Source organism: Lynx rufus, unplaced genomic scaffold (genome assembly GCF_022079265.1).
Source record: "Lynx rufus isolate CCGP_SWC_20201006 ecotype Redwood Valley unplaced genomic scaffold, mLynRuf1.p SCAF_1, whole genome shotgun sequence".
Classification (NCBI taxonomy): Eukaryota; Metazoa; Chordata; class Mammalia; order Carnivora; family Felidae; genus Lynx; species Lynx rufus.
In genome coordinates this window covers 72,257,453-72,283,691 of record NW_025814823.1, presented here as the reverse complement: position 1 = coordinate 72,283,691, position 26,239 = coordinate 72,257,453, and the positions used below count along the sequence as shown (strand labels likewise).

At 42.2% G+C, this 26,239-nt stretch overlaps 1 long non-coding RNA gene across 1 annotated transcript; it reads right to left on the bottom strand.

The window, feature by feature from the left end:
• Positions 1 to 4,652: 4,652 nt before the first annotated feature.
• LOC124513536 (uncharacterized) lies at positions 4,653 to 18,924 on the bottom strand. Its single transcript, XR_006962417.1, has 4 exons — positions 18,724 to 18,924; positions 8,864 to 8,925; positions 7,796 to 7,901; positions 4,653 to 4,882 (listed from the first exon to the last, which is right to left on the bottom strand). It is a non-coding gene; the product is annotated as an uncharacterized LOC124513536 (long non-coding RNA).
• Between the last annotated feature and the right edge of the window lie 7,315 nt (positions 18,925 to 26,239).

Here is a 26,239-nt window from a genome sequence, read left to right as displayed (position 1 = left end):
CCCTGTGAATGTGACCCTTTGGGGGAAGAATCTTTGCAGATGTAATTAGTTAAGGAGAGGTAATACTAGAGGAGGGCAGACCCGGAATCCAATATGACTGATGTCCTTATAAGAGGAGAGAGTCACACAGGGAGGAGAATGCCATGTGAAGACACAACACAGAGGGAAGATGGCCATGTGAAGACAGGGGCAGAGGTTGGAGTGATGTGGCCACAAGCCAAGGAACATCTAGGGCTACAAGAAACTGCAAAAGGCAAGAAAGGATACTCTCCTAGAGGCATTAGAGGGAGCATGGCCCCACCAACACCTTGATTTTGGACTTCTAGCCTCCAAACCGGAACTGTGAGGTGATAAAATATTGGTCATTGTAAGCCACCCAGTTTGTAGTATTTTGTTACAGTAGGCCTAGAAAACTAATACACCCCCAAACCCAATCCAGTCCCAAAGGTGCCCTCGACCATCCCAGTGCTCCAAGGAGAACCTAATTGGAAAAACACTAGTACAGATCAAAGATTCTGAGTTTGTAGTTTGACATACATGTCAAGTCCTGGATCTACTGGTTATTCCTTGTGTAGTCTCTGATGAGTTTCATACCCTGCCTGAGCCCAAATTTAGCTTCTCACTTTTCCAAAAGGCAGGAAAAAAGAAGGGTGCCTGGGTGGCTCAGTCAGTTAAGCATCCAACTCTTGATCTCAGCTCAGGTCTTGATCTCAGGGTTGTGAGTTCAAGCCCCTCATTGGGCATGGGGCCTACTTAATAAAAATAAGTAAATAAAATTTAAAAGGCAGGAGATGTGAATTTATTCACTTAATTTACCTAACAGGTTCATGAAATCTGCCATGTGGGCTTACTCTGAGCACATGTGCATCATAATCTAAATCATTAACTAGCTGTCTGACCTCCCTACCAGAATCCTCAGTTGGCCAGTTGTCGGGCCAGCCTTTTTTCTGTCTACCACTTCAGGTTTCCAGCTTGAAGCAGGCCTGAGTCTGTGGAAGAGAAAAGACCTGATATTAGATCAAGCTTAAATTGGACCATTCTAATTTCTGATTCAAGACTGTACTGCTATGTAAGGTGACCACTGAACATTTCTAATACATAAGGATGACCAGAAAAGTTGCAAGGTGCTGGAGTTTATATTTAGGACCAAGGGAAGGTTGCTGAATAAATTCTAAAGGGATGGTAGAAAACTAAAAGTGACATTTGCTTTAACTATGGCCTGCACTGGGCTTGTTTGATATACCAATTACATGTCTCGGGGTGCCTGGGTAGCTCAGTCAGTTGAGTATCTGACGTCGGCTCAGGTCATGATCTCACCATTCGTGAGTTTGAGTCCTGTGTCGGGTTCTGTGCTCACAGCTCAGAGTCTGGAGCCTGCTTTGGATTCTTTTTCTCCCCCATCCCACCCCTCTCTCTCTGCCCCTCCCCCACTCATGCTGTCTCTCTCTCTCTTTCTCTCAAAAATAAATAAATGTTTAAAAAAAAAAAGATGTCTTTTAGGCTTCCAAGGGGAGCACGTAGATTCAATGGTTGAATAGACAAACCTGAGGGTCAACAGAGAGGGATTCACATCCAGAAGCATGAGCATAGAGATGGTATTTAAATTCCTGAACTGGATGAGACAACCTAAGGAGGTAAAGAGAGGAGCAAAGAGAGGAAGTCTGAGGGTCTGTGTGAGTCTGCTGGAGCTGCCATAACAAAATACCACAGGCTGGGGGCTTAAATAGTCAAAATTTATGTTCTCTGAGTTCTGGAGACTGGAAGTCCAATGTCAAGGCATCAGCAAAGATTGGCCTCTCTCCTTGGCTTGTAGATGGCAGTCTTCTTCCTGTGTCTTCCCGATATCTTCCTACTGTGTGTGCCTGTGTCCTAATCTCTTATTATAAGAACACCAGTCTTACTGGGTCAGGATGCATCCATATGACCACATTTTACCTTAATCCCCCATTTAAAGGTCCTACCTCCAAATACAGTCTTGTTTTTGGGTACCAGGAGTTAGGACTTCAGCATATGAATTTTAAAAGGACACAATCCAATCCACAACAGAGTCTGTCTCCCTGGTACTGGGGCACAGTAGAAGAGCCTTTCATGGAACAGCAATGTTGAGCCCTGAATCTGCCTGAACCCTAACCAGGACACTCAACTCTGAGTATTCTCCCTTCCAGAAGTGCAGAAACACACAAGATTTGTTTCTAGAGTTTCAGGAAGGTCCACTTTTATGAATCAGTTTGTGGAAGGAAGGACACAGGCACAAAAAACACTGACACCTTAAATCCTAGTTTGCAGCCTGGAAGCTCACAGCTAGAAAACGTCTCCAATCATCCCAGCTCAGCAACTCACTTCAGTGTAAGATCACTCCCATACCACTACCTCTAAAAAGTGTGTTTTGAGTTCACACTCATTAGAATGGCTGCTATCCAAACAAACAAAACAGAAAATAAAAAGGAGGATATGGAGAAAGTTTATGGCAGCATTATTCACAATAGCCAAGAGTGAAAGCGCCCAGATATCCATCAATGGATGGATGGATGAAAAAAATGTACATGCATACAACTGAATATTACTCAGTGTTAAAAAGGAAGGAAATTCTGATATAGGTGACAATATGATGAACCTTGAGGACACCATGCTAAGTGAAATAAACCAGTCACAAAAAGACAAATACTGCAAGATTCCACTTATATGAGGTATCAAAAGTAGTAAAACTCAAAGAAACAGAAAGTAGAATGGTGGTTGCCAGGGACTGAGGGAGAGAAATTGTAGTGCAATGGGTATAAAGTGTCAGTTTTGCAAGATGCAAAAGTTCTGGAGATTGTTTACACAACAATGTGAATATACTTAACACTATTAAAGTATACACTTAAAAATGGTTAAAACAGAAAATTTCATGTCATATCCATTTCATCAAAAATTAAAATGTAAAAAAAAATTAATATATCCTGTTATCTGATCCCAAAAGCTAAATGACCAAACTGAAATAGCAAAACAATTCCAATGCTGCACTTATTCTTTCATATCTGCTTGCTTTCTGTATTTGATCCATATACTTGGTTTACATTTAATATTTTATATTTTTCCCCAATGCTGTACGCCACTCATTTAATTTAAAAATCTCCCTGTAGTATGCCTAGTAACTATCAGAATCCCATTTGAACATTTAAAGGGCTGGCATCACTGGCCATTGAATTAAGACATGGATGGTTTGTTAGAGGGAGATTTTAAGTGGTTTTTCATTCTCCTTTCGTGGGCAGTGATTCAATGTCAATGTCAATTTTAAGGCTTGGTTACAGGACCAACCAACCTATAAGAGGAATTATATAGCTTCATTGTGTTCCTTCCACAAATGGGTATGTCACTCCATTTCCTCTATGATGTGGATAGTGACCCCAAAATCACACTAAGTGGAACCCCTTGTTTTGATACATCATCCCTTACAGTGTTCCCAATGCCTGACTGCCACTGAGAGGTTTAGCATTTAAATGAGAGCAAACCCAACTGTAGGTATAGAAATGGGCTAAGACCTGTGGGTCCTCTGCAAATAAGCACATATTAAAAGATGGTACTTTTACATTCTAAGCCATGTCAAAACCACCTAGAATAATAAATCAGCAACTTGGCCAAGAGCTGTCAGGAATAGTAGGGTAACATTTTCCAGAAAAGTCTTTAGTAAAGATCTCAAGGAAGGGAATTGTACCCATAAATTACGGCCAAGAAAGGTAGCTTTTTGATTTGAACTATCTGCATATTCTTAGGCATTCTTTATTTAATTTTATAGAGATAACAGTATAATGTAGGTAACATTCTTGGAGCATAAGAGGAGGTTGGAAAGATTAAAATAAGGACAGAAGATAGGAGAACAGGGAGGTGGAGGGGGAAAAGTAGTCTATTACTCCATTCTTGGAAATAGAACGTACTATCTCATGTTTGCAGGCAACTAGAGTAGAATGTTAGCCAATGGGTCTGGCCAGCGAGAACACTTCTTCTGGAATAGACAGAATGAGTGTATTAGTCAGAGTTTGCCAGAGAAATAGAGACAATAGGATATATATAGAGGGGCGGGGGGGGGAGGGGGGATTTAGTTTAAGGAACTGGCTCATGGGATTATGTGGGGTTGATGACAAGTCCAAAATCCAAATGGCAGGCCAGCAACTAGAAATTCAAGCAAGAGTTGATGTCATAATGTTGATTCCAAAATCTACAAACTAGAAACTCAGGCAAGATTTCTATGTTTATAGTCTTGAGGCAGAATTCCTTCTTCTGGAAACCTGAGTCTTCACTCTTGCCTTCGATTGATTGGATGAGGCTCACTCACATTATAGAGGGTAATCAGCTTTCCTCAAAGATGATTTAAGTGTGAATCACATCTAAAAAAAATGCCTTCATGGCAATATCTAGTGTTTGACCAAACAACTGGGCACTATAGCCTTGCCAAGTCAACACACATAAATTTAACCATCATAATGAATATAATTTTATTACCTGTAGTTGGTTAGTACAACCTTAGATATAGTCACTTGTGTGCCTCCAGAATCCAACCAATTGTCTTTTTTCCCCTGCCCAAGAACCAAAGAATGTTGATTTTATTCTCTCAGCTTCTTGCATGACAAGGAAAAAAGGAAAGCAGATTGAGAAAGAGAAAAGTTGCACTGACATTGTTTTTAATATGTTTATTTTTTGTCAAGGTGCTCACCCTAGTTCACAAGGCTGTGTCAATGGACTTGAGAGATACATCCCTTCCCACAGGTACAGTCTTAACCTTCTCTGTCTTAATTGGAGCCTTAGGACAGTTGTCATAGGATAGACCAGACTCCAGATACTTTCTTCTCTTTCAGAGTCTGCATTTCATGTTAGAAACATCATGTAGGCTCTACCTGGGAAAACACTGGAAACACAACAAAAAAGTCAACTAGGGAACATCAGGCTGGCAACAGGGGAGTAGTATATTCCACCTGTCACAGGAGGCTCACAGTGAGCTCAGCTCTCTCCTCTGGTGCCAGGCGACACTCAGCAGTGGGTTCTCCCAGGTGCAGAGGAGAGAAAAGTCCTTATCTGTTACTGTCTCAGCCAAGAGACAAGGGGATGGGAATGGAAAGGAGTCATCACTCTCTTGACATGTTCAGTGGGACTCATAGATTAACTGAAATATCTATCCCTCAGGGATTCATCACAGGGGGTATGTTGGCTTCTTCCCCCAAACTGTCTCTTCCCTACCTTTGTGCAGGGCCCCAAACTGCCCCACTGGGGACACCTGCCTCTGCCTCCATCTTGCCTCTCCTCCTCCCGCTACCGTCGCTGGCTGCAGACAATGCCCCTTTTCTGTGTTCTACCAACTTAGCTTCAGAGCCAAACCAATGTAGAATTTCAAATTGGGTGTTCTTTTTGATCCATTGACTCCTTTTTCAGGGCAATGAAAAGGGGCCTAGCTCAGGGCCAGGTCAAAAGATAATTGGGAATTCTGCGAAGCCCTAATGAGCACAGCCTGAAGGTCCAGGCTGTGTTCTCACTTCCAACAACTACCTTGTGTTGACATGTCACACCACCAGCCCTGATTGTCTTATCCAGGGGTCTCCCAGCCCAGGCAGGGGTTCCACCCCCCCCTTTTGCAACTGCCTCACACCCTGGTCTAACCGCTAATTAGATGCCTCATTTCTTGGCATGTGTATGGGCTTGAACCATCTGCTTATTGATCACATCCTTCAGAATATATTGAATTTTAAGGAATCCAGCCACAAAAGCAGGTAATGTTGCAGGTGGCTCATAGAGAAGCTTTCTCCAGAGCAAACTTGAGAGTACAGGACAGGTGGTGACCTGTAGCCACACACATGAATCAACAAGCTAAAGAACTACTGGCTGCAAAGCCACAGATTATCCTCATTATAAAGTGATACAATAATAAAATTCAGAATTTCTACATGAAGTCCTTCCACTATAGCTGGTGTCATGGAAAAAAAAAAGCGGGCCAACAAGCTACACAGTTATGAGACCATTAGCCAAGTACCAAAAAGTACCAAGTACCAAGTACCAAAGCCCAGGTTGTGGGTAATTATGCACTTGCTTCTCCAGTCCGGGCCATGTATGAATCCTCCACGAGACCATAAAGCCTTTGAGGGCAAGGATGGTCTGTCCATCTCTGTACCTCCGGCATCTCTAAACGGCATGTTGACGCACATGTGGTTCCAGCACTGCTCTTTGAGCTGAACAGAACAGTGTTGCTTTGGATTGTTTTTAAACCCATCTCCAAATAAGAATGCCTGACATCCCTGGTATTCATCTCAAACAAAACATAACCACTGGAAAGATGTCTCATTTTTCCATCCCAAATTCCTGTCCATTCCTCCCTTTAACTCACTTCTTAATGGGACACAGACAACTTGTTCTCAGGTTCACGTAAGACACCCATATAAACACAGCAGCATAAGTCTTCCCTGGAGCACTCATGTCCTTTGAGATTGCTCCTCGGTTCTCATGAAAGAGCTGTATTCCAGAGACCTTTGCAGGGCACCATGCTGCAAGACCCCCAAGTGAGCCATGGGAACCAAGTTTGGAATAGGCAGGGCCCAGAGTCAGGGCCACAATTCAACCACCCACCCCGGCAGGTGCAACAGTCAGACCATGAGGGTGACCAAGACTGGGTGGCAGGAAGCTTTCTCTGATCCTTAGCCTGTGCCACATCACATACAAAGACTTAGATGAAGGGGGACTTCACTTGAAAAGACTGTTGCAACACTCTGACCTAAGATCCTCTCAAAGGTTGGGCAAAAAGGAATTTTCTTTCCTGGGGGGAGTAAGCTGGTCTAGAAGAACCAGGAGTGGGGAGTGGTATGAATGGATGGCTTGATCAGATAGATAATCAGGAAATGTCTTTCCCTGAAATCAGCCCCCTCTCAGAGAGCAGCTGGTCCACACCCTGATGCTGACTCAACGTCAGGAGATCAAAGTTCAAAGGTTAAACCAGGAAGGAGAGAAATCTGTAAGAGTGTGACCAAGTCAAGTTAGCAGGTATTTTGTCTCAACTGGTCAAATACCTAATCCCTTATGAGGCAGGGATCTGGAGGGTCTGTGTCTGGCCCCTTCACAGGGAAACAAGGAGACACCTGTGAGTCATGTGTAAGTCACAGGGGAAAGATGGCTCTTTTTAGTCAGCTGTTAGAATACAAGAGTGTGAGGTTCCTAGAGCACCCCTATTTTCCAGGAGAATGAAGGTGTCCCCCTCATTGCTTCACTCCTGGGGCCTCTTTTTTCCCTTCTGTAAAATGAGATTAGAATGATACATGCCTTCCCTACCTCTCATCGAGAGTGTGAGAATCCAATGAGATGTGTTGCCAAGTGTGTTTTATGGCCTGTAAAGCACATATGAATAATGCCAACGATTGTTATCTCTGATAATGGCCATTGAGTTCCGTGCTCACAATGGATTTCAGAGATCACCCTCACCCTCATGTTATGATATTCGTAACATTTCCATTCTTCACAGACAGAGGTAATGAATTTGCTGTGTGGGAGGCCATGGTGGGACCTTCTGAAGACCCCTTAGTACACTTCACAAGGGGGCACGACTTCCCCTCTGAGCCCATTCCCAGTCTGCGAAGAATGATGAAGAATTTAGAACCTCATGGGAAATGCCATCTAAAAGGCAGTGATAACTAAAGCAAGCACCTGTGAGAGCCTTTATGTCCTCAGAGATCAGAGCTCTTACATCTCTTTCCCTCAAAGGTGTCTCATGGCCCCTGTCAGAAATTTAGTCCACTGTCCTTCAGAGGTAGGAGCCTGGAGTCCCTAGCAGCAGGTGTCTCACCCTCATGGCCACAGGAGAAGTGTGAATAATGCTTCGGTCAGCAAGCCGGATAAAGATGCCTAGGGAGCAAAGCTTTCTCAGAAACCCAAGGAAGAAAATCAATGGCCTGGAAGGGAGAGAAGAGAAAAATCTATATGAAAGGGAAATGAGTGACATAGAATGCAATTTGAAGACCTCCCCTCCCCCAAAGCAATTGACTCAGGAGATTGAAACCAAAAAACCCCTGGTTGGAAAGGGGAAGGCTGATCCAGGAAGAGGAAGAGCCAGCTGATTCTTATATTGACTGGCCACTGGTTCACGGGCCACTGCTGGTATCTGGGCTGGTTTTTTGTTTGTCTCTGTTTTTGCTGATTTATCAGAGTGGGGTTGACACAGATCTTCCCCAAATGGGACATCAGGTTTAGATTTGGAACAAATGCTATGTCAGTTTATTAGTTCTTCTCCCTGCTATAAATAAAACCCAAATAAATGTGACAGTTTTTGCATTTGATTTCCTGAATGAATGTCCGAAACTGTTTTTTAAGCAGGGTCTTGAGCACCAATTTGCAACCTTCAGAAGCAATTTCATCAGAAGTATCCTAGAGAGGGGCGCCTGGGTGGCTCAGTCGGTTAAGCGGCCGACTTCAGCTCAGGTCATGATCTCGCGGTCCGTGAGGGCTGTGAGTTCGAGCCCCGCGTCGGGCTCTGTGCTGACAGCTCAGAGCCTGGAGCCTGTTTCAGATTCTGTGTCTCCCTCTCTCTGACCCTCCCCTGTTCATGCTCTGTCTCTCTCTGCCTCAAAAATAAATAAATGTTTAAAAAAAAAAAAATTAAAAAAAAAAAAAAAGAAGTATCCTAGAGAGAAGGCCCACTTTGTGTGTTTGTTTAAATGACTGCACTGGAGGTACATATGGCCTTCCCTAAATGACCAAATCTAGAATATTGATTCCAGAATGTTAATTCATCAGTATTATATTATTGATGGAGGGGACCACGTCTCAATTATCTTTGCATATCCACTACTAAGCATGAATATGCACATTCTCAAATAATGATATCTCCACCACCATTTGTCACATAGATACTCACCACTCTGGCCCACCTTGTATTTTCTCCATCAGTATCCACATTGTTCTCACAACCAATTCTCCCTCCAAAAAAAAAGAAAAAAGGTTGGAAAAGACCAAATGCTCTCATACCAACATAAAGAGCCCAAAATGACTTACCAGCTCTTCCTTATATCCACCTTTTCTCCCATGAGACCACAGTGGTCTATGTAAATCATGGACAGATAGTGCTTTCTATCAAATATGTTAGAAATATCCTCTTAGGAAAGACTGTATTGGAGATTACAGATTCAATATTGACTGTTGATATCAGCATTTACTATTAAAATAACCCACGTCATGAAAAATAAAGGGATAAAACTCCCAGCTAAATGGATATAATGAAAGAGTTCCATGTTTGTAACCTGTTCATGTTTATCATTCCACATCTCTTGAAATCAACTGAATAGAGCAATGTCAGAATTTGGCCAAGGGAACAATGTGATTTCCCTTTGATGTGTTTATTCACCAACCAGAAGCCCTTGGGGTTAACCTATCTCTTACATTCATTGATCCTCCAAGATCTGAAGGCTTTTAATAAAATTGACCTGACTGAGGCCTAATTCTTTTCATAATTTGTTTAAATCATAGACTGAATCCCAGATTATAACAAAGCTCTTTGCATCTGTAAATGATGACAAGGAAACCGGCCCAGGATACAATTGAATTTCTAGCTCTTTTTTTTTTTTTTTTGAACAAATGATCGGCCATTCTTTAACATAAAATAACTTCTGAGCTGGCAGTGTAAGGATAGTTTCTCACTAGATACAAATTTTGCCCCAAGAGGAGATGAAAAAATGATTAAAGTGTATGGGGGCTCAGCTAAGAGATACTCTGTAGGCTTGCGTCCTAGTTGACCCTGCCAGGAAAAGCTTAACACGTACCATCCTTCTGACCTCCAAAAGAGTCCTAGCTTTCTAATTGTGGCTCCATTCTTTCAAGCTACATTGTTTTATCTGCATTAGAAACAAGGGAATGAAATGAAGATAGTCACTGGCAGTAGGATGTTTCTATGATCTCTCCTTAAGCTTTTTCTGTGGAGGGGCCAACTCCCTAATCACTAAGGAGATGTATCCAAAATCCTGTTGTTTCTCACAAACAATTACTTGATTGGCTTGCAATTTCAGTAAAAGGTTTTTGTTTCATGAATTGACTGTTTTCTACATTATGTCTGAGAATTCATTGACTATCTTCTTTAAGAACAGTAAGTTTTAGGACTTGAATGGAGCATTTCTCTGCATTTGGGTAGAATTCATCTTCAATTAGCCTAACAGGTGGGCCCATTTTTCTGCACAAGAACCACTGTATCATTCAAACATTGCATCCAATCTGGAAGTGCTCTTCTAGTGTCTTTATTCTGCCCCAGTAAATTTGTTTCTCAGATAATGAGAATGATCTGAACAAGAAATTAAGGGATTGTGATGATTTAAAGGTAAAAGTATGGGATTTGGCATCAAGAGAGCTATTCTTCAGTCCTTAATTTGCTATTTTCTGGCTATAGTGTCTTGAACAAATAGGCATTCTTAATCCCCAGTCTCATCATTCACAGAAAGGAATAACAGTGCCCCATTTGGAGTTTCTTATGAGGCCAAACACTACAATAAATGAGAATGCTCATTGTTAACTATAAAGTTCTCTGCAACACATTTGTTTTCCCCACTGAGAGACAAGTTACAAAACAGTGTTACTATGAGTTTGGGGGTCAGACAAACCTAGATTCAAATTCTGGCTCTAAGAGTTATTTGTAAGCCATGTGGTCTGGGCAGTGGAGAAGGCAGAATTGTTTACTGACCCCCTGGATCTTAAGCCCTAACACCCCGGATTGTGACTCATGATAGGATATCATGCCTTTGGCAAAAGGGATGTGGGAAATGTTGTTTAATTTACTAATCAGTTGACTTTGAGTTACTAAAAATGGAGATCATCCAGATAAGCTTAATTTGATCATGTGAGTTTGTTAAATTTAAGTAGGGAATCTTCTCTAGCTGGTAACAGAAGGGAAATCAGAGAAACTAGAAGCATAAGAAGGACTCTGATGCATAGTTGCTCTCTTGCAAGAGGAAGGGGACAACATACAAAGGAACTCAGAGTGGTCTCAAGAAGCTGAGAACAACTCCTTGCCAACAGTCCAGAAGGGAATAGGGACCCCGATCCTATATCCACAAGGAACTAGATTCTGCCTACAGCTGGGATGAGCTTGGAAGTGACTTATTCCCCAACCCCACCCCACCAACACCCCAATTTGGGCCTGGGAGACCCTAAGCAAAGAGCTCAACTGCCTCTGAAATACTTCTGATCTACAGAAGTGTGTGATAATAAAGGGGTATGGTCTTAAGCCATTAAGTCCATGTAATTTGTTAGGGCAGCAGTGGAAAATGAATACAGGCAAGTTTAGGAGAAAGTGAGGTAAGGAGGCCACCCAGTGCCTGGCACATAGCAGGAAAAAAGAAACCTGTAAATGTAAGCCGGTCCCTTCCTTTAGAGTTTCATATCTCAAACGTCAGTGTGTACATGAATCAGCTGGGAATCTCGTGAAAATGCAAACTCTGATTTATTCAGTCAAGGAGGGGCCTGAGATTCTGCATTTCTGACAAATCCCAGGTAATGCTGATGCTGCTGGTTGGGGAGCCACAATTGGAGTGCAGAGCTTTGGAGACCCATTCCACCGGTGGATCTCAACCCTGACTACACATTAGAATCTTTGGGGGGGACTTCTAAAACGCCCAGAAACTTGATTCTACTTCTAACTCAATTGGTCTCAGGCATCAGTTCTTACAGAAAATCCCCTCTGCAGCAGGGATGACAAGTATGGTCTCCAACCTGTGCTACAAGCATGGTCCCGGGACCAGCAGCATCAGCCTCATCTGCGAGTCTGTCCAAAATGCAAATCCCCAGGTCTCCCCCGGACTCCTTGCATTAGAATCTCTGGGAGTCATGTGCAAGAATCTGTGTTTTCACTGGCTTTCCAGATGATTCTAATGCTTGCTTCAGTGTGAGAAGCATTGCGTGAAATCAACACTCTCATTCTCTCAGTGGAGAAATGAAACCTCAGAGGCAGAATGATTATCTAAGAGATTGGCACACCACAGCCTGTGGGCCAAATCTGGACACTGCTTGTTTGAAGTTTTATTGGAACACAGCCACAGCCATTCATTGATGTGTTGCCTGTGGCTGCCTCAGTGGCAGAGTTGAGGAGGGGCAACCAAGCTCAAATCCTGCCAAGATCAAGCTATTTACTACCTGGTCCTTTATGGAAAAAAATTGCTTCCCCCTGCTGTAAGAATCACTTTTAGTGAGGGGCACCTGGGGGGCTCAGTCAGTTAAGCATCTCATTTTGGCTCAGGTCATGATCTCATGGTTTGTGGGTTTGAGCCCTGCTTCAGGCTCTGTGCTGACAGCTCAGAGCCTGGAACCTGTTTCCGATTCTGTGTCTTCCTCGCTCTCTGCCCCTCCCCCCTCTCAAAAATAAAGTAAACATTTTTTTTTTTTTTAAGAATCACCTTTAGTGAAAGAAAAGGCAAAATTCCAGCTGTTTGGAAGTAGCTGATGCATACTTAAAGGGTACAGAACACTCAACTGAACGGTGACCAGGATCTGCTCTGTCCTTGTGTTTGCAGGGCCCTGAGACCTGATCCTGGTCATTGATCTGGAGATGGTAATAGGTGGCAGGCCTCCAGGAGGACAAGCATCACCCTGAGGAGATCGTAGATCTCCACGCTGCCCTGGCTGAGGAAGGTCATGGGTCCCTTGAGCTCCCCCGCCTCCGAGGCCTCCGCCTTTCCACAATTGGTTGATACCAGCATATCATTTTCTTCTATTAAGGCTTCAATGAATTTAACAAAACCCAGATGCACTCATCCAGTTGTCCAAGTCCAGTAACCAACAACCACCAGGGATCTGTTGTGGTCAAACAAATCAACTTAAACTTAGTGGGTGTTGTTTTACCCACAACAGACCTGACCTACACCTCTGCAGCAACCAGCCCAGGAAGCCAGACCACAACCCATGTAGCAATCAGCCCAGAACACCCAACACTTGATGAATAGCTAGCAGCTTCCTTGATTTTTGCCCCCACTGTCAACTCAGGAACAACCAGAGAAAGCCAAATATTCTCCCCTAAACAATCACATAGGATGCCTTCTAATTAGCCTACTTATAGCTTCCCCAAGACCCAATCAGGCACATGTGAAGCTTTCTTTTTATTCTCTATAAAGCTTTCCACTCCCCTGCCTTCCATAAACTCTGCCAAATGCAAGTGATGGCAGCTGACTCCTTTGTTGTAGGGGGTTCTGAATAAATAGTCTCTGCTTGTCCTCATTTGGGTGATCTTTGTTTATTTCCACAGATGCATGGGTATCTTAGTGATGGAAAATTGAGAGGGGCCTCTTTTAGGATTTGGCCACTGCTGGAGGATTCAAAAGAGGAAGCAAAAGTGGTTTGAGACCAAATGCTACCAGGATAGGTGCATAATTCAGTGACTGGGTGCCTTGGTAATTTTTAATTAGGAGGCAGGAGGGTTGAAGCAGAGACCAGGTAACAATCAGTAAGAAGTAACAATCTTTTGTGTTAGTTGGAAGAGCAGAGAGGAAGGTTTACTTGTTTGGGGTGAGTCGTAGAGTGTCCTTGTCCTCTATCTCGTTTTTGTACAATCCTGGAGTGTTCTTGTCTCTGTTTCGTTCTACTACAGCACGGAGTGGCCTTGTCTAAATATTGTTTATATTCTGTGAGCATTGTTCATCCCCACTGGTAGCGTCATGTGCTAGCTTCCATGGCTGTTTTTTCTCACTGTCTAAGCAGCACCCTAGCACCTAAGCCGGGGATCAGCAAGCTTTGCCTGCAAAGGCAAGATAGTAAATATTTTAGGCTTCGTGGGACATGCATAGTTTCCATTGCATATTCTTTATTTATCATACCCTTTAAGAATCTGAACATCATTCTTGGCTCACAGGCCATAGGAAAACAAGCCATAGGTTACAGTTTGCCGACCCCTGACCTAAGTCAGTGCTTCACCTTCATGTGTGGCATCTCATTCAACCATGCTAAGGCTAAGGTGAGAGCCCTGGTAATGTGAAGCTATTGCCCACCAAGGATTATCACCCCTCTTCTTATCACCCGTTATCCTTATTTCTGTCTTGAGAAATCCTGCTCTTCCCAGATTGACTCTTTTAGCCTCAGTTTCCGCCCCCCCTCTTCTCTGCAAAGCTGAGTGCTAGAACTTTACTGGGGAGGGTGATCCAAGGACCCAGAAAAGAGTAAACAATGCACAGAAGAGGTGATTCAACATACCGGTGTGTTTTTAGAGTTCGAGTTGGCCATCACTGTAGGCAACTGGTGGCTTAATTTTGTAGGGCTCTTGTCCCAGGGGAAGAAGGGAGGAAGCATTTATTCGTCGGCTGCTGCCCATCCAGCCCCCTCTGATCACAGGCTCCCCACAAGGTGATCACTCAGTACACTGAGTTGACTCAGCTGATTAGATCCTAGTGGCTCCCCCACAGGCTGGGACAACAGAGAGGCCCAAGGCACAAAGCAAGGACCATGTGTGGAGGCCTGTGGTGAGGACAGTCAGGCTGCAAGGTGGCTGGAACTGGTGCACAGCAGGTTGCCCACAGTGGCCAAAATACAAGATGAGGCCAAGAGGCCCATCATTCCCCATGAGCCAACTATTAGACAAAAGCATCAAGGGAAATGCCCCTCCCCAAGGGGAGGCCCTAGGAATGTCCCTGGGGAGTGAGGCCAGAGAAAAGTAGAAGAAGCGTTCTAGAGTTCCTTGCATGGGCCTGGCTACTCAGGAAGCATAGGCATGACTTCTCAGTAGCCCCAACCACCCTTGGCCACTCACACCTTGAAAACCTGTTCCACTCCGGACCTCCATGGCACCTCCCAGTTCTCTGGCTTCTGCTTTCTTGGCTGTTTTGCAAGCCCCTTTTCTGAATCTGAAATGATATTCCTCTCACTCCAAATGTTCTCCCTGGAGAAATTTTTATGTATGTCTATGCTTTAAGTAGCACCTACGGACAGACTACTCTAAAATGTACATCAGACAGACCGCCAGGCACCTGATCGCTACCTCCACTTCCACATCAGCAAAACTCATGAAACCCTCACTGTGTGTATCTGCAAGAATAGGCTTGAGGTGACATCAGAAACACCTGACCAGCTGGTAATTGTTGTCCCCAACTTAATACAGCTCCAAAGCAGGAGAAACAGAAGCATCTTATTGCACAGTCACTTGGCTCTTGCAGTAACCTGGGACCTGGCTACCTCTGTCATTGATGCGGGAGCCACAACCTCCCCCAGGGCCTCTCTTCCGTGAAATATCCTAAGGGAGGTAACAAAAGAGATCTTTTATGGAACTTAGGGATTTTGCTATATTCAGACATGACCTAATAGAGTTGTTTGGCCCACCTTTGATCACAGCACCCAAGCAGAAATGGTAGAAAGGTGTATGTGAAAGAAGATTGCATTTTTTCTTTCAATAATCAGAAAATGGCTTGAAGGTAGGAAAGACTGTGTGTGTGTGTGTGTGTGTGTGTGTGTGTGTGTGTGTGTAAAACTGGGAGGGAGAGAGACAGCTAATAATCTGAATTATTATCTAAGCTGACACAGGAAATGCAGAGATGATGAAAAAGGAAATAAGGAATAAGAGGAAAAGCCTCTGTAATTTTATTTTGGAAAATAAGATACACATCTCTTATGGACTGAATGGTGTCCTCCAAAATTTAGATGTTGAAGCCCGACCCCCAGTACCGCAGAACATGACTGTATTAGAGACACAGTCTTTAAAGAGGTCAGTTAGGTCAAATGAGGTCGCAAGGATGGGCCCTAATCCTTACAAGGAGATTAGGACACAGACACCCATGGAGGAAAGACCACGTAAAGGCACAGGGAGAGAAGATGGCCATCTGCAAGACAAGGAGGGAGGCCTCAAAGGAAACTAACTCTGCCTACACCTTGATCTTAGACTTCCAGCCTCTAAAACTATGAGGAAATGAATTTCTGTGCAGCCACCCAGACTGTGGTACACTGTTAGGGCTGCCCTTGCAAAGTGTTAAAACACTTCATCTTAAGGGTTCTCAAAGTCAGAGATGACCTTATTTGAAAGGACATTTCTTTTTTAGTTTGTGTATAGAAAGGATTGGTTCCCTGCTGAAGGGTTGGCAGAATGGAGTCCCCAGAAAAATCTAATGCTGGAAACTTCCAATTAAGACTTCCTCCCTAGTCTGTGACTCCAGAACTTCAGGTCTGCCATCAGGAACTGTTCTCTGGGAGTCAAACTCTCTCACCCACAAAATAGGGCCAGCTGAGAGGCTGCTGACCTCCCAGGGACCTCCCTGGGTGCAGTGGTTACTTCTGTCTCTTTAAGTTAAATAGTACCTATTTCCATGGACTTCTACAATCTGAAAACCTAGCTTTTCCCAACAGAATGCATTAGAAAAGCAATGTGAAAAATGTAACAACCAATTACCGTAAGAAACTCCCGCCTCCCTTTTCCCCTTTTGACTTATCTCATTAAATCAGGCAGTTTATACACACAATCTTCCAGTTTTCAAAATTAATTATAAGTGCCTGAAGGTATTGAAGCCCTGAACATTTACGAGACTGCACAGCCAGACAAAAACAGAAGGACTGCTGACTTTCCAATCAGGCAACTTAATTTCCCAATCATCTTCCTTAGGTAAATTGTGGATCTAAATATAACGTATTGTAATCTTTGCCATTTTTCTGCAGGGCTGATGCATTAGTACCTTGATCTCCTGTTTTCTCTCTTTTGCTCAAGAAAATAAGGGTGAGTCAGGGTGATCTAGATGCTTGTCAAATAAGACATTGCTAAATTAAAAGAGAGACCTGCATGACATTACCCAGCCAGCAGCAATAAGAGGAAATGGAAGGGCTTGAGCTCCCCACGCCCCGGACACTGGGAAGGAATTAATTAATGGTTCTGAATTTAGACCCTTCAGGCAGCATCTCTGAATTGAGTGGCTATGGCCCAGCTGGTTATTTCAGGGTGACACCAACTGACTGACAACGAGCCCCCAATAAGCATAATATTTATGGCAGCTGACAAGAGCCCATGGAGCAAGCCAGAAGTGATCCACTTCCCTGAGACAGACCCCCACCCTACAGACCCCCACCCTAGTGGCTGAATTCTAAATCTACACTCTAGGGAGCATCACCTTCTCAGCTCAAACTCTGACTTCCCATGGCTTTCTGGAAATCTCCAACTGTAAATCCTAAAGATATCTTTCCCTTAATGGAATCCAGAGCCATCAAGCCTGGCTCCTCAGTTGTTCTATGTTCAAATGGTTCTTGATTTTCTACAATCAGGGAAACTACTTAGGGTCTGTCAAAACTCTCCAGGTGGCACCCTAGCTGGTAAACTCCTCCTGGCCTCCTACCCACCTTCTTATCTTTCCTGATGCTGCATTTTGGTTTTGAACCCATTTTTGCCAATGTGGTTTGAATTTACATTCTAGTCTTTTGCCTTGTGTTATGGGCTAAATTCTGTTCCCCCTAAATTTATATGTTGAAGTCCTAACCCCTACGACCTCAGACTGTGACTTTATTTTAGAGGTAATTAAGATTAAATAAGGTAATAAAGATTAAATGAGGTAATTGAAGTGGACCCTAATCCAACATGACATGTCCTTATAGGAAGATTAGAACACAGACACAGAGGGAAGACTATGTGGAGATAAAGAAGACAGCCATCTCCAAGCCAAAGAGAGAGACGTCAGAATGAAGTCCATACTGCTGGTGCCTTGATTTGGGTCTTCTAGCCTCTCAAACTCTGAGAAAACAAAATTCTGCTATTTAAACCACTTAGTCTGTGGGACTTTGTTATGGCAGCCCAAGCAGACTAATATACCTTGACAGCCTTCTAAGACATAAATTTCAATTTTTTTAATCTTTTTTTTCTTCTCCCACACCAAGCATGGACACCCTTCCCACAATGCCCCCACCCTTGGGCCCATGGGTGATATCCAAAACATTTTAAAACTGTTATAGCATGGGCACTGCCCAACCAGAACAGATTCCAATTATAGCAGTGGGGCCATCACTAGCTGCCTATTCATAAATGGTAAGCAAATCGAGGGACCCCAGAGGAGAAGACAGTGGTTGCGGGGCTTCAGTGGCATTGAATGGAAAGGGGGGAATTTAATGGAAACTTTTACTATGGAAATATTTCAGTATTCCATAACCTCTATGGCCATTCCAGTCAAACCAGTTGGACATCAGCCTGTTTGATCCACACAACTGAGCAGCTAAAGGTACTCCACACTCTGTCTTCCTTTGATGAGAAGGAAGAACCATCATTTACTCACTTGAGCAAGCTACAAATCTCCACATCACCTTTGATTCTTCCCTCTTTTGTATCATTGGCGACCACTTCTTATTGATCCTATTTCTGAACGTTCCCCATTCTTCCACTGAACTTCACTGTGTTTCATACTGGTCAGCAGGATGTCCCCATCTCGCCTTGTCCTTCAATAGTAAGCAGTGGGGACAGCAGGTTTCCTCAAAAGTGCTTAGGAATGATGCTTTCTAGGGGCACCTGGGTACCTCAGTCGGTTAAGTGTCTGACAGCTCAGAGCCTGGAGCCTGCTTCAGATTCTTGTCTCCCTCTCTCTCTCTTTCTGCCTCTCCCCGGCTCTCTCTCTCTCTCTCTCTCTCTTTCTCCCTCTCTCTCCCAAAAATAAATAACATTTTAAAAATGTTTTAAGGAATGATGGTTTCTAATCCTCTGTAAGCCTTGAGGCGTAAACAAACCCTTACATTCACACAGCAAAACTTCCTAATTCTCATAGCCAGAAGAGAACAATGCAGGTATTGTGGGCATCTTACCAAACCTTATGGAGATACATAAGACCCTTGTAAATGGAGACGGTTGGACCTTCCAGGACACAGTAGCAACATGTTGTTCCATTTGGAAGTCCCTCGTCCAGTCTGATGCTGAGTGGGCCCTTTCCTGGGGCCAAAGAGATGGTCATGGTGATCCTGTGGTTACAATGGTCCCTCTGGGCTCTGGAAGCAGTTTCTCTTTTTTATTTGAAGATAAAACACAACTGAAAGATCTGGGGAGAGAAAGCATAATGTCCTAGAGGAAACGATAAGATATCTAAAAGGATGCAGCCAGTACTCATTTCTGTCTCAAGACAGCCCTCAACGGTTGTTGCTTCTGGTGTTTGGTGTGTTATTCCAACTTCTACAAGGAGAAAAGTTCCTTGGGCAGGCTGGTGTCCTCTATCTCCTTCACCCTAAGCCAATCCCAGTCATGTCCAGTCCCATGTTGGAACACGGGCACCTCCCTTGGAGGTATTACCGCCATTTCCACCCTCAAAAACAATTTCTAGCCCTCTCCTACAAAGAACAGAGTCCTTAGCAAGCTAGACTACTTTGTTTTTTAGCTATCATTTCCTCTTTTAGGCTCCAGGACCTGGTGTTTTCATAAATTTCTTACCATGCATCCCAAGATGAGAAGGACATCAAATCCCCTCTTGCTAACAGCCAGCAGTCTGCACAGGGGCCTCTGGGAAGGTGAGTCCAAGGGCAGCAGCTTCACCCTAATTTCACATGGGAGATCAATGAGACATCATCAGAGCTTAAGAAATTAGAGGCAAAGAGGTGACAAAGGTCTACAGCTTTTTGTTGTTGTTTCACTAATTATCTTTCCCCTCCTTGAGAAACAGGACTTAGAATATTCCAAAATATCCATCAGTAAGCTAGCTTTCTGTCACTTAGTTGCTGCTGGATGGACAATATAAAATCCATTTGGGAAATGGCATTGGGTTTCCACTACAGCTGGACCCTCCATATATTGTTAGAGGCAGGGGGTCAACCAATTTGGGACCACAGTTTTGGTCTAAACAACAAAGAATGTGAAAAAGGACACAATACAACATTAATATCCCTTTTCCTTGAAAGAAAAACATACAGAAACTTATAGAGCTCTGTTTTAATTGTCTGATTTGAATCTTCCCTGGGGGAAATACTGCTGTTATCATTCAATCATCAAATTGCACCTTATTGGATTTATATCACTAAATACATCCCCACTGGCAGTTGATTTGGTGGCTCTCCAGTGAAACTCACAAGCAGAGTTAGTGTCCTTGCAAAGTATTTTCATGTATTTATAGATCTCATCCAGGGAGAAAGCAGTAGAAAGCCCTGTCTCCCGATTTTTTTTCTCTTTACCCCCAAAACATTGTCTAAAGGTTCTGTCTAAATAACCATATTTTGAATGCAGATAACAAATATTTTTTGTATTTTTATTCCTCAGTAATAATATTTCTTACTCAAGAACTGTAGCCCCTTCCTTCTTCTAAGAGAGAGACAGCTGCAGTTATATTAGGCATGGACCTCAAAAAAATATTTGTATATATTTCCCAGGAGGGTAAGGGATGCTCACTCCAGGCATAGTATTTCAGAGACAACTAAAATAATTATATGTGAAATGCTAGCAGAAGAATTCAAAGCTTCACATGAAGATACTATACAGCAAAGAAACAGTTGAAAAAGCAATTGCAAAATTTAATACTATGGTAAACATCTGTCAGCTCACAATTCTACATGAAAATAGAACTCTAGCCACACCTAGAGTTGTATGTCCTGCTACAAAGTAGGACAAATTAAAATTAAGCATTGAGGAGGGCACCTGTTGGGATGAGCACTGGGTGTTGTATGGAAACCAATCTGACAATAAATTTAATATAAAAAAATTAAGCAAAAAGAAAGCAATGGCACATTTGGGGAATATATATGACTCTTGCTGGGGGAGTTGTTTGTTTCATTTTTTTAATGAATTGGAAAGTCAACTTGGGAAAGAGTCACAGCTGCAAAGAGAAGTGGGATCAAGGCAAGAATTTTAAAAAGGTAAAAGGAACTTCAAACACAAAATAGGACTTTAAAAGAACCAAATACTTGAATATTTCATTGGCCAGATAAAACTACAGGCCATGGATTACAGAGAAGACTTGCTGAACAGAGTTGATTTTTTATTTGCTTTTAGTTAGCTGGAGCTCTGTCTGTGGTAGGTGGTAGACTTTACGGTTGATGTGTATATGAGCCGAGTCCAAGACCGATGTCATCCCCAATTTTACACTCCGTGTTGATGTCTGCTCCAGCAAAGACAGCAGAAAAACTGAATTAAATTCAAAACATGCCATTCAACAGAGACACATCTCCTGAAATCTCTCAAGAAACAAGATCCTCCCTCCTGTTTAACTCTCCCACATCCTTTACAAGCTCCTTTTTTGGTCTTTCTGTTAATGAATGCCTGAATTCTGTCCAGGTGGGCAGGTTTCCTAAGTCACTGAAGAATCACTGGATGGCAAAAGCTGCATTTTTTTAAATTATGTCTAGCTCAGCTTCACTTACAGTGGAGCTAAAACTCCACATCCTCACCCTTGGGTTCCCCAGCCCCATTGACTCCATGGCAAAGCACCATACACCCACATACCAACACCACTTCCTGAAGGACATTTCCTATAAAGTCAATAGTTCTCATTTTAAATTCTATGTAAGCTTCCTCTAGTCCCTTGATAAACAGAAGCAAGAAGATACTCCTCTTTAATACTTCTGAAACATGCATTTACATTTATTATCCTTAACAAAAAGTAAAAGTTATCAAATGTTTTGTTCTCTGATCTGATCCACCAGCCTGTAACTAGTTTTTAAGTGCTCAGGAGACAAACTGTACCCCCACAAGTCACGGTGTGGTGAGCAAATGAAATGCATGACCATAGTTTTACATAATATTCATATGCAAAAGGATGGATACATCTCATAGAAGCACAATTTAATAGACTGTTCTAATAATATGCTGGGGGATTTAAATTCACAGTACTCCCCCACCCCTATTATTCGTGGTTTCACTTACCAAGGTTTCAATTGCCCATGGCGTCAACCGTGGCCCAGAAGTAGATGAACCTCCATTTGGTGAATCATCAGAAGGTCAGTAGGAACCTAACTACGTCACAATGCCTATGTCATTCATGCCACTTCATCTCATCACATGGGGCATTTTATCATCTTACAACATCACAAAAGAGAGTGCAGTACGATAAGATATGAGAAAAGCCACATTCACACAACTTCTATTACAGTATATTGTTATAATTGTTCTATTTTATTTTTTTAATTTTTTAAAATGTTTTTATTTTATTTTTGAGACAGAGAGAGACAGAGCATGAGCAGGAGAGGGGCAGAGAGAGAGGGAGACACAGAATCCGAAGCAGGCTCCAGGTTCTGAGCTGTCAGCACAAAGCCCAACACAGGGCTCAAACTCACAGACTGTGAGATCATGACCTGAGCTGAAGTTGGACGCTCAACTGAATGAGCCACCCAGGCACCCCTGTTCTATTTTATTGTAAGTTATTGTTGTTAACCTTTTACTGCGCCTAATTTGTAAATTAAATTTTATCATAGGTATGTACGTATAAGAAAAACCTAGTATATATATAGGATTCAGTACGATCTGCAGTTTCAGGAATACACTAGGGATCTTGAGAAGTATTCTCTCTGGAAAAGCGGGGCTACTGTGTTACACAATAGCAATTCCAAATTCATTAAAAAAGAAAATAGATGCACTCCCTTGAACTAATCAACAAGTAGAATTTAAAGTTTTTTCTTTGTGCATTTTTGTATGAGAATTTTTTTTTTCTTCACCTCCCACAATAGGATAGAAAGAAGGATAAATTATCTGATTCTACATGAGTCTTGGAAATAAATAATTCATATTACATGAATGTGAAAGATATATAATGTAAAAGTATATAATGGAAGGAAGAAATGAGGCTATATATGGTTAAGAATTCTGAATACCTGTGTAGATGTCATGTTCACAGGGATACCAGGTGTGATAAATTAAAAAGTCAGGTTAGGGGCGCCTGGGTGGCTCAGTTGGTTAAGTGTCCAACTTTGGCTCAGGTCATGATCTCATGGTTCGTGGGTTCGAGCCCCATGTTAGGGTCTGTGTTAACAGCTCAGAGCCTGGAGCCTGCCTTGGATTCTGTGTCTCCCTCTCTCTCTGCCCCTCCCCTGCTCACACTCTGTTGCACTCTATCAAAAATAAATAAATGCAAAAAAAAATTTTAAGTCAGGTTATTTTTCAAAAGCAAGTTCTATGTTCATTTCCCAGCCACAGGGGGAATAAATTTGAAGGTATGTTATTATATGCCCCAATACGGCCTACATTCATAGCCAACCACCCAGTATTTGCTGTTTGTTGGATTTTATTGATTTTAGTTTGTTTTTATTGTAATATGGCTTTCTGAGTATCATCCTGCAAATTCTCGACTTTCATTATCATAACTGTTATCAATCCACTATTATTAGTCAAGCAGATTATGCTAAGTACTGGATCAACTGGATATCCACATGGAAGAAAACATTAATCTTCACCCCTAATTCACACCATAAGCAAAAATCAATTCTCATTAGACTGTAGATCAAAATTTGAAAAGTAAAATTTCAAAGTTGCTGCAGATATCATAAGAGAATATATTTATGATGATGGAGTAACCAGAAGTTCTTAACAGGTGCTTACACCACTAATTCCAAAGGAAAATATTGATAAACTTGACTTTATTAAAATTAGGAACCCCTGTATGAAAAAAAATCAACATTAAGTATATGAAAAGACAAAATACAAAGGGAGAAGATATTTACAATATATATAACTGGCAAAAGACTTCTATCCTGTCTATTTAAAATATTCTTACAAAGATAGCCAGATAAATAATAAAACATGCACATAAGACTTAAATAGGCACTTCACAAAAAGAGGCATCCAAATTGGCAATAAACAGGGAAAGGTCCTCAACCTCACTAGTCATCAGAAAAATGAAAATTAAAACTACAATGAGGTACCACCACACATTTGATAGAATGAGTAAAATTTTTAAAGACCAAGAATAGGGGCGTCTGGGTGGCTTAGTCAGTTGAGCATCCAACTCTTGGTTTTGGCTCAGGTCATGATCCCAGGGTCATGGGATAGTGCCTCAAGTCAAGCTCTGTGCTGAGGGTGTGGCCAGCTTAAGATTCTCTCTCTTTCTCTCTCTCTTCTACCCTGCTTTTCCCCTCCACTCACACACATGCATGCTCTCTCTCTCTCTCAAATAACATACATTTTTTTAAAAAAGACTAAGAATAGTAAACATTATTAGCAAGACTATAGAGCAGTTAGAACTATCATTTCATTCTGGGGGTCAGGGCATCTATGATAGCCTTTAGGTGGTACCTACTGAAGCTTAAAGTATACATATGCTCAACAGAAATGTATCCACATGTGCAACAAAAAACATCTCCATTCATATTAGAATGAATTTTTTAATTGTAGTCCAGTCAGTCATTCAGTAGAGTTGTATGCAGCAATGAAAACACGGCTGTGTTTAACTACACTGAGGATCTCAAAAGCAAAAGTAGACATACACACAGAATCACATACTATGGATACCATTTATATCAAGTGCAAAAACAAGCAAAATTATCTTTGGTGTTAGACATCAGGACAGTGGTTATCTTTGGGAAAATAATAATTAAAAGGGAGTATGAGGAGAGCTTCTGGTTGCTAATGTTCTATTTCTTTATATAAATTATGGATCACATCAAACTGTGTGCTTATAGCATGGATGCTTTTCTACATGTACACTGTATTTCAATTTTAAAGATTTATTTTAGAAAAGGAATGCATGGCAACTATGTTTCGATATTTAAAACAAAGAAGGTAGATTCCTGCAGACTAATGATATTTATATTGATTTCAGGGTGGGGGGGGAATAGTAAACAGAAATAGAAATAACTTTTATATCATGGGATGCTATTAATGAAGCTATTATCTGATAGGCCTTGTATATGTTCCTCCAGACAGTTTCATTTTAAGCAGTATTATGAAGCTGAAAACTAGTCAGTCTTATGAAAAAGAATCAAATTAGTTTAATATATACGACGCGATGCAATTAACTCTAAACGTCTATAATACCTTAACTCTCCAGAGCTTACCATTAGGAGTAATACAGACCTGAAGTAATGCAGACTTTGAATATCTGCTGTATTTCCTCTAATTTCTTCTATTAGTTGCAGGATAAATGTTGATTGTCTTAGATTGGAGGGGCCCCAACAGCTAGTTATGGTGGGCCCTATAACTCACCCTGTCTTTCTTATAAGGAAAAAGACAGGTAACTAATGGAAAATTGGACAAAAGCCTGAAATAGGCACTTCACAAAGTCAGAGAGGATCACAAGTAGAGTGTCCAGGAATTCCTAGGGGGGAGCATGAGGAAGAGGGGTCCGTTTAGCAGGAATGGGCCCCAGCAAGAGGTTCAGTCAATGAAAGAAACTGCATGTGGGAATACGGTGTACAGACTCAAGATGCAATGATACATGATGCTGAGAGCTTCCCTTTCTTTTCCATGTCTAATCTCCTTACACCACCACTGGGTGCGGTGAGAAAGCTGCTGGTGACTGGAGAGAAACCAGGAGCTGGATTAGTCAGGTGTTGGGAGCTGGTGGAATGCAAGCCAGTCCCAAGGACCCTCCAGAGACCACAGAGAGAGAGAGAGAGAGAGAGAGAGAGAGAGAGAGAGAGTGACTTCCCAATCATTTGGGACAGGAGCTCACACTTGACTGCCACATAGTAAATGGAAAGGGGCTGGAACGCTGGTTTACACATAGAATCTTGCACACAGTAGGTACCCAAAAGCAGGTAGCTAATATTCTTACCATCTACTTCTTGCCTTCTATAGTCATGAGGGTTATAGGAATGTACACAAGCTTGGTCAGAAAATAGCTTGGATTAAAGACATTTGACAATAGAGCAGAGGAGAGATATTATGAAAAAAGAACAATTGCTTAAAATAATGCCACCTTCAAATTGCCTTACATCTGGACCATGCCTACTTCTATTTTATGAGTTTGCTTCAGAAGAGAACAAGAAAGCAAAATCAATTGAACATTTGTCCTTAAGTTGCATGGAGGTAATCACATTGGAACCACAGAGAAGGAAATGTAATCAGAAGTTCCTTAATTCTCAATAAATAATGTTTATATAATCATTAAGAATAGAAATTTCTAGGGGCACCTGGGTGGCTCAGTCAATTAAGTGACTGACTTCAGCTCAGGTCATGATCTTGTGGTTCATGAGTTCAAGCTCCGTGTCGGGCTCTGTGCTGACAGCTCGGAGCCTGCTTTGGATTCTGTGTCTCCCTCTCTCTCTGCCCTTCCCCTGCTCACGCTCTGTCTCTCTCTCCTTCAAAAATAAATAAACATTAAAAAATTGTTTTAAGAATAGAAATTTCTACTTATTCATTCAACAAATGTTTTCTGAGTATATGCTAAATGCCAGGCATCGTCTAGGTACACGG